The sequence below is a fragment of the Protopterus annectens genome, chromosome 7.part0 (assembly GCF_019279795.1).
Source record: "Protopterus annectens isolate FY-2018-M chromosome 7.part0, PAN1.0, whole genome shotgun sequence".
Classification (NCBI taxonomy): Eukaryota; Metazoa; Chordata; order Ceratodontiformes; family Protopteridae; genus Protopterus; species Protopterus annectens.
The window spans coordinates 1,995,262,705-1,995,275,318 of record NC_056739.1 but is presented as its reverse complement, the minus strand read 5'-3'; positions in this window follow the sequence as shown (position 1 = coordinate 1,995,275,318).

Here is a 12,614-nt window from a genome sequence, read left to right as displayed (position 1 = left end):
GACTGCTTTGAATTGAATGATGTGTGTGCATGTGTGTGTGTGTGTGTGTGTGTGTGTGTGTGTGTGTGTGTGTATGTGTGTGTGTGTGTGCTGCTTTGAATTGAATGCTGTATGTGTGTGTGTGTGTGTGTGTGTGTGTGTGTGTGTGTGTGTGTGTGTGTGTGTGTGTGTGTGTGTGTGTGTGTGTGTGCTGCTTTGAATTGAATGGTGTGTGTGTGTGTGTGTGTGTGTGTGTGTGTGTGTGTGTGTGTGTGTGTGTGTGTGTGTGTGAGTTGGCTGGTTTGAATTGAATGCTGTGTGTGTGTGAGCAGACTAGCTTGAATTAAATGTTGAGTGTGTATGAGTGGGCTGCTTTGAATTGAATGCTGTGTGTGTGTGTGTGTGTGTGTGTGTGTGTGTGTGTGTGTGTGTGTGTGTGTGTGTGAGTGGACTGCTTTGAATTGAATGCCGTGTGTGTGTGAGCGGACTGCTTTGAATTGAATGCTGTGTGTGAGCGGACTGCTTTGAATTGAATGCTGCGTGTGTGTGTGTGTATGTGTACGTGTGTGTGTGTGCATGTGCGTGTGTGTGTGTGTGTGTGTGTGTGTGTGTGTGTGTGTGTGTGTGTGTGTGTGTGTGTGTGTATGTATGTGTGTGTGTGTGTGTGTGTGTGTGTGTGTGTGTGTGTGTGTGTGGACTGCTGCTTTGAATTGAATGCTGTGTGTGTGTGAGCGGACTGCTTTGAATTGAATGCTGTGTGTGTGTGAGTGGACTGCTTTGAATTAAATGCTGTGTGTGTGTGAGCGGACTGCTTTGAATTGAATGCTGTGTGTGAGCAGACTGCTTTGAATTGAATGATGTGTGTGCATGTGTGTGTGTGTGTGTGTGTGTGTGTGTGTGTGTGTGTGTGTGTGTGTGTGTGTGAAAATGCCCCAGGTGAATACACCTGGTAGCTACAGGTACTCAGGCTCAAACCCTGTACCCAAAGTACAGGCCCTAGCCACCCCCACTTGTGAATTTATGCCTTATATTTTTGTTCTGTTCCTCATAAAATATGTGGTTTTCAGGACTTTTGTGGCAAATCAGTGAAGGACTGCAATCACTAATGACAGGCATTTGAATTCAGACTTCATATTCTTCAGAAAACAAATGGTTACATAAAACCTTTTATTTTAGCAATTTTCTAAGTTTATAAGATCAGTATTTGTGTGTGTGTATACACCTGGTGGCTAGAGGTACTCAGGCTCAAACCCTGTACCTTCGGTACAGGCAAAAAGAGCCTAAAGTGCCTAGCCACCACCACTTGTGAATTTATGCCTCATGTTTTTGTTCTGTTCCTCATAAAATCTGTAGTTTTCAGGACTTTGTGGCAATTCAGTGAAGGACTGCATTCACTAATGGCAAGCATTTGAATTTCAGACTTTATATTCTTCAGAAAATAATGGTAATACAAAACCTTTTATTCTGCCAATTTTCTAAGTTTATAAGATCAGTGTTTGAGATTTGTCCCTATTTTGGGTCTGTATTCCCCCATTATAGGCTTTGTCCAGGTTTTGTTGTGCTAAAATGTTGAGAGCCATGGTGAGAAGTGAGAACTGAATTCTGTATTCCCCCATTATTGGCTTTGTCCAGTTTTTTTGTGCTAAGAGATTGAGAGCTATGGTGTGAAGTGAGAGCTGAATTCACTAAATGATAGCCATTTAAGTTTCAGCCTTCCTGTCTTTCAGGAAACTGCTGATATGGTATAGTGGTATGTTGCTTTGACTATAGTGTACAGGGTCCTGGGTTCAAGTCTTGGCAGTGAAATGCATGGTGATAACATGGTGAGAAGTGAGAACTGAATTCTGTATTCCCCCATTATTGGCTTTGTCCAGGTTTTTTGTGCTAAGAGGTTGAGAGATATGGTGTGAAGTGAGAGCTGAATTCACTAAATTATAGCCATTTAAGTTTCAGCCTTCCTGTCTTTCAGGAAACTGCTGATTTGGTGTAGTGGTATGTTGCTTTGACTATAGTGTACAGGGTCCTGGGTTCAAGACTTGGCAGTGAAATTCATGGTGGTAACATAACAGTTTATTCTAGCACCTTTCCAAAATTATACAAGCAATGTTTAAAATGTGTCCCTGTTTTTTGGCCTTTTGCCCCCCCCCCCAAAAAAAAAACTGAAATTGAAAATAAGTGCAAGAAGCTGTGCAAGATGCCTATGGCTTACACTATATAAATAAAAGTGTAAATGTTCATTTGTTCAAAATCTTAAATCTCCGAAAGTTCTTCACCGATTGGTTTGAAATTTTCACACAATGTTGCATTCGAATACGCGTATGTTTTTATATAGCTACTATTATATAGATGTCACACGCATTCGAATACACGTGTGTTTTTATATACCTACTATGGATTCTATATATTTGTATACAAATATGCAATCTTATATGTTTTTGTTATAACTGTCTTTCTTCTTTTTCAGTGCAATCAGTCTGCTTTAGTTCATCCAAATAATGCCTTGCAGAAGATCAAACTTAGGTTGTCGTACTCGCGGAGCTGAAGCAGTGCGATGAGTAAATGCAAATCAAACTGAGAAAGAACGGGCATCAGCGAATGAGCGAAACAGACAAAGAATGGCTCAAATACGTGCCGAAGAAGCAGCAGAGTGACATGCAGCCAGACTAGAGGATGCACAGTTGCGAGCACGGCGATCAAGTTCTACAGCTTCAGATCTGCTTCGTTCTCGATCGACACCAGCGGACGAAATAAATGCTTGCCTGAAATACTCTACTTTGTGGCGACCCGTAAAGACATTAAAATTAACTACAAATATGCATGTCCAGCTGCAAAACGATCGATCAGCTGAGATATTCTCACATCAATTGCTGGAAATTGGGAACGGAAAGGTGCCGGTTGATCTGACCTCAGGACGAATTTCATTGCCTCATAACTTCTGCAATTTAGTGACGTCAAAAGAAGAATTGGTTGAAAAAGTATTTCCCAATATTCAAACCAATTATAAGAATCATGATTGGCTGACTGAATGAGCTATTTCTGCGGCCAAGAACAAAGACGTCTACGAACTTAACAATATTATTCCGTCTAACATTCAAAGCGAGGCAATCACATACAAGTCCATCGACACTGTTGTGGAAGCAGATGAAGCAGTTAATTATCCAACAGAATTTTTGAATTCACTCGATCTGCCAGGGATGCCACCGCACGTACTGCAATTGAAAATCGGCGTGCCAATTATCATGTTGTGAAATATCAACCAGCCAAAGCTTTGCAATGGCACGCAGCTTGCAGTAAAAAAATTAATGAGCAACGTCATAGAAGCAACAATCTTGACAGGACCTTTCAAAGGTGAAGATGTCCTCATTCCTCGCATTCCTATGATTCTAACGGATATGCCATTTCAATTTAAGAGATTGCAATTCTGAAATGGGCAGTTTTGTCATTATTGGTTCATGCATTTTGCTTTATTGTCTACAGGAAAAATGTTCAAACAGTAAATTTAAAATGTGCTCTAAGTCTAACAAGTGTGCTGTATTATACAAGGAATATAATTTAATAAAGTCAGGAAGGTGTATCAAAGAACACATGTATGTTTCTTGATTTGTGTGCAAGGGGCCTATGATTTGAAAACAGCCCAAAGGTAATCTTTATCCACCACTGGCTAAATGCATTTTCTTTGGAAGTGGTGTGGGTTTCAATGCTGTTTCAATGAATGTGAGTTTCAAGGGCAGAGAAGTTTTAATGCTAAGTCTGTTTTCATTGTGAGAGAATATTGCTTGCTTTGTTTATCAGATGTCTATTAGTGTTTGTGCATTGTTCTATAAAATGTAAAAATAAAATCCAAATAATCATTTTAGAAGTAAAGCAGTATGCACACATTAGTGTTTATGGTAAATTGGGCAAAATAGCCAGGTAATGGGACATTTGAATGGCTGCAGGGGGAATCTGCTGCCATATTTTGGTTGTCTGTTCTTCAGTTTGCTTTTGAAAGTTGGTATCCCACAATTCCATTTGGAGTGGGTGGGGTTACATAATTATGTATGCAAAGTTTATGTTAATCAACATACAGATTTGTACCTATTTTTCATGGGCCTTGTTCAGATTTTTGATGTTTCCAGGTTGAGAGGTATGACTCAAAGAAGTCAACCAGGTTGAGCAGGCATGATCTACCTTTCACAAAAAACAAACTGTGTGGGATCTAGAGTTTGGAGATTCCGTATATCCATGTTAATTAGGTCCATGATGCACTCCATAGCCTTACATATCAGAGTCATGAGGCTAATGGAGCAATAATTCCCAGGGTCTGTAGTCGCTCCCCCTTTATGGAGAGGGATGACTGTAGAAGTCTGCCATTCAGTAGGGACAAAGCCTGAGGTGAGGCTGTGATTGAACAGGGCACACAGATGTGGTGCCAGTTCACTTTGTAGTTCATGTAAAACACATCCAGGGATATTGTCGGGTCCCATGGAAGCTGTATTCCTGGCCTTGGACAATGTAGCTTTAACTTGTGCTGCAGTAATGCTGGGTGCCTGGCATTCCTCTAGTACTGTGATTGGTCCTTTAGGGGGGAGAGAGGGCTAAAGTTGGCACTGAATCTGTCGGCCAGTCTGTTGGCAATATCTGTTGGCTCAGTATAGGAGGTACCATTGTGCAGTAACTCAGAGCAAACCTGGGTATTGCCATGGAGATTCTTGATATAACTATAGAAGGCTTTGCAGTTGTTTTTAGTGTCTGCCACAATTCTGCCTTCATAGCTGGCTTTAGAGGTTTTGATGAGGGAGCTCAGCTTTTTGTTGAGGCTAATAAGGGAGTTTTTCCAGTCTTGGGACTTCACCTTTTTCTGCAACAGTTTCTTCTTCCTGTTGTAGAGTTTATTAATGGCAGGAGACCACCAGATTGGCTTCTTTTTTTGGAGGAGAGCATCTTGATTCTGCTGGGTATGGCTAGTTCCACGCATTTATATACATGTTCTTACAGTGCACTGGTGTAAGATTCAGCAATTATGCATCTATTTTCCATTGCCATGGGTGCCGTGAAGTTAGCCACCTCTGTTTTTAAGAGTCCAAAGTCAGCTTTGGAGAAGTTTTTCATGGTGGTTACCTTTGCGGGGGGGTTGTGGGTGAGATGTGGATTTCCATGGTGATTAGTTTGTGGTTGGATCTAACCAGGGAGGAATTGACTATTGGTGTATAGCAATGGTTTCCCATGTTAGCAATAACAAGGTCAAGAATGTTGCTTCCTCTAGTGGGGGTAAGAATGAGCTGGTCCAGGGCATTGGAACTGATGAATTCCAGAAAGTGTTGTGCCAGTGTATTGGTGCATGAGTAGTTTTCCCAGTTGATGGAGGGGTATCTGAAGTCACCTAGTATGAGAGTGTTGGACTGGACCCTAATAGTTTTCAGAGTGCTTAGGAATGTGGAGTGAGAGTCTTGGGACATGGTTGGGGACCTATAGCAGGCTACGACCTGAATCGCCGTTTTAGCCAATGCTAGTTGTACCTGAAGTATCTCAGATGCGTTACTCTGGGCTACTATACTGGATGTGTGCATATCCTTTATGAATATGGAGACACCACTGCCTTTGGAGCTTCGGTCCATGTTCTGGGGCTAGAGTAACAGGGTTTGTTTTAACATATATTTGTGAAGGATTTGAAGTCTGAAACTCAAATGTATGTCATTATTTAGTGACTAAATCCTCAGCTTATCCCAGTGATTTGCCAAAAAATCACAAATCTTATGAGGAACAGACCAAAAATATGAGCCAAAAAATCTGGACATTCTGCGAAAATCTGGACAGTTGAAGGTATGGGCCACTCTCCTTAAACTAAACCAGCACAAATTCTTATGTCTCATTGGCATTTATATCCCTCCCAATAACGATATTAACAACATAAAAAACTTCCTGTCTTGGGCCAATTCCAATATCTCCAAGAGAAAATAAGCTTTTTTAAACACCTTTATTCAATTAGGACTTGTGACCTAGGTGAACTCACATTTATTTATTTATTTGACATTTGTTAACTGGGATAGTCCATCTGAGCAAAAGCCCTTTTTCAGTGGAGGCCCAGGGAGAAAAGCTCCACAGTACAAGTAAGCAAGAAAATTTACAAAATTGAAGATGAATACAGTGAAAATTTTACAATAAAACAGTTAAGCAAATGCAGATAAAGCACTACAGTACAATATAGTAAGAGGCATTATAACACTGAAGAAAAAAACATAGCAAAGAAATATACAATAAAACATTTGAATGAATTTACATAACACCTTGGGTTATCTTCAGAGGGTAATTGTACAATACAGAGCACGTGAGTTATGGTAGTAGGGAAGGGAGGAATAGAGAGGATAGTGACAGAGAAAGGGGTGGGTTCATGTGAGATAATTACACCGGCAAATCCATGTGCTATTAAGGTACCTTTTGAGAGTTTTGTTGAATTTGTGGATGTAGGAAATGTTTCTAAGGTTCATGGGCAGCTTGTTCCATGCAAGAGCAGGGAAGTAGCTGTAGAGATTCTGTCCAATAGGTTTTTTAGGTTTGTGAATTTGTAAGAGACATTGGTCAGAGCTTCTGAGGGATCGAGGGGGCTTATAGAGGGAGACAAGTGAGGAAATTCTAGGGCAAGAGGAGGGCTTATTCAAAATAGTATGGATAATGAGAAGTTGAGTAAATAAGAGTTGGTTAGGAAACTCTACCCAGCTGAGTGTCTGGAGAGAGTGACAGTGGTGTGATCTTGAGAGCAGATTGGCTGCAAATCTAGCAACTTTGTTGAAGGTGGTTTCAAGTTTGGAAAGTAGTGAAGACTGTAAGTTGGTTAAAATTTGAAAGCTGTAAAAGAGGTTGGGGAGAAGGTAAGCTTGGGCTAGTGAGCAAGGGAGCCTGCAGGATTTTTTGCAGGGGGGTGCCAACCCAAGCCCCGCCCACACAGCCCCACCCCCTCTGCTGCCCCCGCCCACTCAGACCCACCCCCGCCCCTGCCCACGCAGCCATTCCAGTGTCCCAATACTTGGCTATTTTTCCCCATTTGTCATAGACACTGTTCAAATCTCTCAGTGTGCATACTGTTTTATGCTTTACTTCTACAATGATTACAGATATTTGGATTTCATTTACAACTTTTATTTCAAATTTTATAGCACAAACACTGATAGACATTTACTAAACCTAAACAAAGCAATAGTCTTACAATGAAAAGAGACTTAGCATTAAAACTTCTCTACCTTTGAAACCCACACTCACGGAAACAACATTGAAACCCGCATTCAAAGAAAATGCATCTGGCCAGTGGCAGGGTAAGTTTATCTTTGGGCTGTTTTCAAATCATAGACTCCTTGCACACATTTTTAGAACCATGCAAAGGTTATTTGATTCACCTTCCTGACTGTATTAATTATACTATATAATAATTGAATTATATCCCTTGTATAATACAGCATCACTTGTTAGAGTGTGTTTTAAATTTATAGTTCTGAACATTTTTCCTTTAAGCAATGAAATGAAACATATGAACCAATAATGACAACCTGCCCAATTCAAAACATTTCAACCATAAAGGGCCACTCTACTCAAACTTCTGTCATACTATCCACCAATATCAATCAATATGCAGAATCTTTGCAGAAGTAAAACTCATCTAAATAATTCCACATTAAAGAGATCTGAAACCAGTGAAGAAGTTGTTGCTAGAAAACAACTTTATATTTCAGTGTTTCATCTACAAATTCACTGCCTGCTGCCCTTGAAAAATAAATTGCCTATGTTATATTAAAAAAATGGTAAGCTGGTATATTGCAATAGGGAATGGGTGGCAAGCTGAAAAACAAGTTAATAGTTATTAGGCATCTCATCCAAAGGAGGACATACACCCCCTTAAAATACAAATCTACATGTTGTGGGAGTAGAACCTACAGACCTCTATATCAAGATGCAAGTATGCTACCTGCTGTGCTGCTTTAAAAATTCTATACCACAATAGTGATACTATTTGCTAAACAAAACAGTTGCACATTTTAAGCAGGCTTAGCACGATCAGCAGTAAATCTCTCTTCCCTTGAAGCTCACAATTCCTTGAAAATGCACTTGAAAATAAATTCCACTTGCTAACTCTAGGGCATTTCACTCTCTTTAACACACCTCTACCTCTAAGTGCAAAAAATCTGGAGAAAGCCTAAAGTAAATAGGAGCAGATTATAAATATTGCTCTCATGAACTTAGAACATTGCTAGAATAACAGGATTTATGTTAGTATGCATTTTTCTAAAGGATATGACATCTAAAACTCAAATGTCTGTCATTATTTAGCAACTTCAATGCTTTTTAGGAGGAATATGGGGCAAAATCTGGACATTCTCCAAAAACCTGGACAGCTGAGGGGTATGCTTCCTCCTTCTTATACATACATACATACATACAGACACACATACACACCACACCTCTCAATCTGTTAACACAAGAAATCTGGACAAAGCCTGTTATAATGTTGGGGATAAAGGCTCAAAACTAGGGACACATTAGAAAGTTGCTAGAATAAAAGGATTTATGTTAGAATACATTTTTCTGAATAATATGAAGTCTGAAACTGAAATGCATGTCATTATTTATTAACAACTATATTCAGATATAGTTGGTTATCTCAGTACTCACTGTGGCTTGCATTTTCTCCTCTCTTGAAAGGCCCACTCTGCTTAACTTGTGTATTATTTCCTCAGTCACTTCACTGTGGGTTGCAAGGCAGCTTCATCACTAGTGTGTGCACAAAATATAATGCCTTCAATGAGTCTTGCAAGAAATCACATGCAATCATCATGGCACAAAGGTTCTACTGAAGATGCTTCCAATTTTTCTTATACACGAACACGACAGAAGCCAGAAACAGCTGTTATTCTACAGCTAGATGCAGCAGTAGAAAAACAAATTGCAAAGAACCAAAATAAATTGGAACCAATTGTATCTACCATTATTTACTGTACAGCCCATGACATTCCTCTCTGTGGAAAAGAAGGCTCTGGTGGAAATTTGTGTTACTTGTTAGATTTTCATATTGAAGCTGGTGACACAATACTGAAACAGCACAGTGAAACAGCTGCAGGAAATGCTTGGTACACATCCCATAGGGTGCAAAATGAGCTGTTGGCAGAATACGAACATGTACTTCAAAAGGAGATTGTTTGTGCAGCAAACAGGGCAGTTGTATTTAGTGTATTGGCAGATGAAACTGCAGATATCTCAGACATTGAGCAGTTGTCATTGGGCATTTGGTTTGTTGATGATGATTGTATTCGAGAAGAGTTTGCAGTTTTTGTTCCCATTGTTGCGAGAGATGCACAGTCTGTATCAAATGTCATTGTCAGTGAATGCATAAAGTGTGATCTAGACCTGGAAAAATTACTCAGACAGGCTATGACGGCTGCTCCATAATGGCAAGCATCCAGAATGGTGGTCAGGCAAAGATTCGTGAAAAGTATCCAAAAACAGCCTTTATCCACTGCGCATCTCACAGACTAAACCTTGTAGTCAATGATCTGAATGATGTTCCTGAAATACATAGTGCTGTTGGTGTTATCAAGAAGATTATTTTTTCCATGATAGTCCAAAATGATGAGCATTGTCACCAGATATACCTCTTCTTTGTGAGACACGATGGACTGAGAAATATAAATCCATTTGTGTGTTTAGTCAGAACTTTGAGAAAATATTTGACTGGCTGATCTTCAGAAGAGCACTGCTGGTGAAACCAGACAAAATGCACATATGTTACTCAGTGCTTGCTCTTCGTGCACGTTTCTTATTTTTCTCTTCATTATTGCAAATTACTCATCAGTTCTTGAGCCTGTTGCCCAGATGTTTCAGTCTGTTCAACTTGATATAGTAGAGGCTCAACAACACATTAACAGACTCATTGAAATATTCAAGGAGCACAGTAACCATGCTGAAGAACACTTTAGGAATGACATTCTCAGTGAGGCAAGATCACTAGCAGATAAATTTAGTATTGAGTTAGTGTTGCCAAGGATTTGCAGTCGACACACTGAGCAAACACAGTAGGCATGGATTTTGAGAGTTATTACAGAACAAGTATTTATATTCCCTATCTTGACTCATTAGTTTCTTCACTGATGTATTGCTTTTCCACCATTAACACTGCTCAGTTCAACTTATTTTATCTGCATCTTAAAATGATGCAAAACCTACAACGTGAAGAATTGCAGAAAACGAACTGCCGTCAGTAATGAACTATATCATATTGCTACTATATCTGAATGATCGCTTCTTGTCTGATGCATTGACTTTGAAGTTATAAGACAACCTAAAGAATCCAATGGGCTACTACTAAATTTGTAGTCAATATCTTGCAGATCTTCTATCAATGATGTTACTGAACAAAAACAAACAAAAAAAAGTCAGGTATGGGATTAAAAAAAAAACATTTTCTGATGTGTTTCAGCTACACTAATGATTAACATGTGCATCATGCTAACCTGGACAACAAAAAAAATAAATACATAAAACTAGTTGATTTTTGCTTTTGTGCATGTTTATGCAAAGAAAACTTAATAATGCAGTAAGCACCATTATACCTCTCAACTGAACAGATTTTCGCAGAATGTCCAGATTTTTGCCTCATATTTTTTGTGTTCTTCCTAAAATCTGTACTTTTCTGGCAAATAGCTGAGGATTGAAGTAATTAAATAATGATAAACATTTGAGATGAAGAGTCCACATCCTTCAGAAATTTCATGCTAATGCAAAACCTATTATTCTATCAACTTTCTAAGTTTGTAAGAGCAATATTTAAAATCTGTCCCTACTTGTTCCCCCGTCATTTTAGGCTTTGTCCAGATTTTTTGCTCTAAGAGGTTGAGACTGAGGTATGAATTGTGGATAGGAATATATGTTTTATGCACATTCTTCACAGTTTCCCTTAAAATGTCAATGAACCTCACATGAACTTGTTTATATTCTCCTGCTTTGACAATCTGGCTAGTGTTTTTTTTAGTTTTTCCTTTCTTGTCTTATCTTTAGTACATCTTCAACATTATCTCTACTAAACATACTGTATGAACAATCATATGTTACTACCTGCTATACTTTTAATTGTATGTCTAAACCATTATGCCTATGTAAATATCTTATGCAATCATATATCTGCTATATTTTATAATTGTGTAAACCACAATGCTCATGTAAATATCTTATGTATTAGTATGTTAGCAATTGTTCTGGAGCTTTTCTCCCTGGGCCTCTGCTGAAAATGGACAGCTTTGTCCAGTCGGACCTCCCCGGTAAACAAATGTAAAATAAAAAAAATATCTGACCTTTATGTGGATTCAAAAAAAAAAGAAAAGTACATCGTGTAACAGAAACCAAACAATGGCTCTCTGTGAATTTACTATACTATTCTGTAACTGAATGCACATTACTTAATGTTAACTGATAAAACAATTAAATAAAAATACAGTATGACAGGGGAAGAAGATAATGCTTTATGATTTGTAAACTGCTCATAACTTGTCATAATCCTTGAAGTGTATAAAACACCTCTTTCTAACCTTTAGAGTCTGGAAAACAGCTTTTCTCGATAAGCAGCAATAAAGACTCCAGCATATAATAAAAATGCATACACACCAGAACATAGCAGTTAAACATACTGTGCATGTCTCTCTGCATATCTGTAAATTAGTAAGCCATGTCTTTTTAAACCTGTAGTAAATGTTATGTTCTCCATGATAACGTTATATATGTAGTTCTTTGCATACTCTCACCTTAGTAAACATCCTGTAGTGACAAGAACACTGTCTCTTTGGGAGTTACTTTGCAATATGCTTAAATCAAAACTACTTGCAGAAGACAATGTTAATCCATCCTGAATGCGACCAATACAACACTTCATTAAAATATCTATTAATCTACTAAGAAAACAGATTTCTGTCTCAAAGTAAGAAGTAATTTAAAACAGTTAATAACAACAACAACAACTCCCCCTCTTTGGTCTGACGTCCTGTGATTTGTAATGCTAGCCACTCTCCAAAAAAATATTTGTTTGGGACTTCCTTATCAATTAAGGTAGATCACCAGCAAAAAATCGGCACTCTTTGAAGATGTGACAACAATGCAAACAGCACAACATAATTCTCCTGATAAGTACTGCAAAATATTATATTTGTCATTTCCTATTTAACCAACTGCATATGGGCAGAAGCTGGAACACAGAGGTGAAGCAATCAATACCTTTATTTGGCCAAGATGGGTTTTACAATGCACCTACTGGAGCTTCACCTTCAACAGGGTCAGGCAACAACTACTAAATAAACAAAACCCTATGTTTAATAAAATAAACAGATCTAATGTCACCACATTTCATATTTTGAAAGTTTACTATTACAAATACTAACCCATCACTAAACTTGAGTGCAGCGTGGTATTCTAAGAAAATAAAATCTAAAATATATTTATTCAGAAAGAGTAACAAATTATAAAACTTAACCAGCAGCCAATGTCTTGTCACATCAGGACAAAGTCCAATAAAAAGTGTTCCAAATTTCAAACTGAATTATTTATACGTAGCACAATTGAAGTTACAGAAACTCCCAATCCCACAGTGTCTGAAAACTTTTGAACTTAGGGTGTATACATACTTT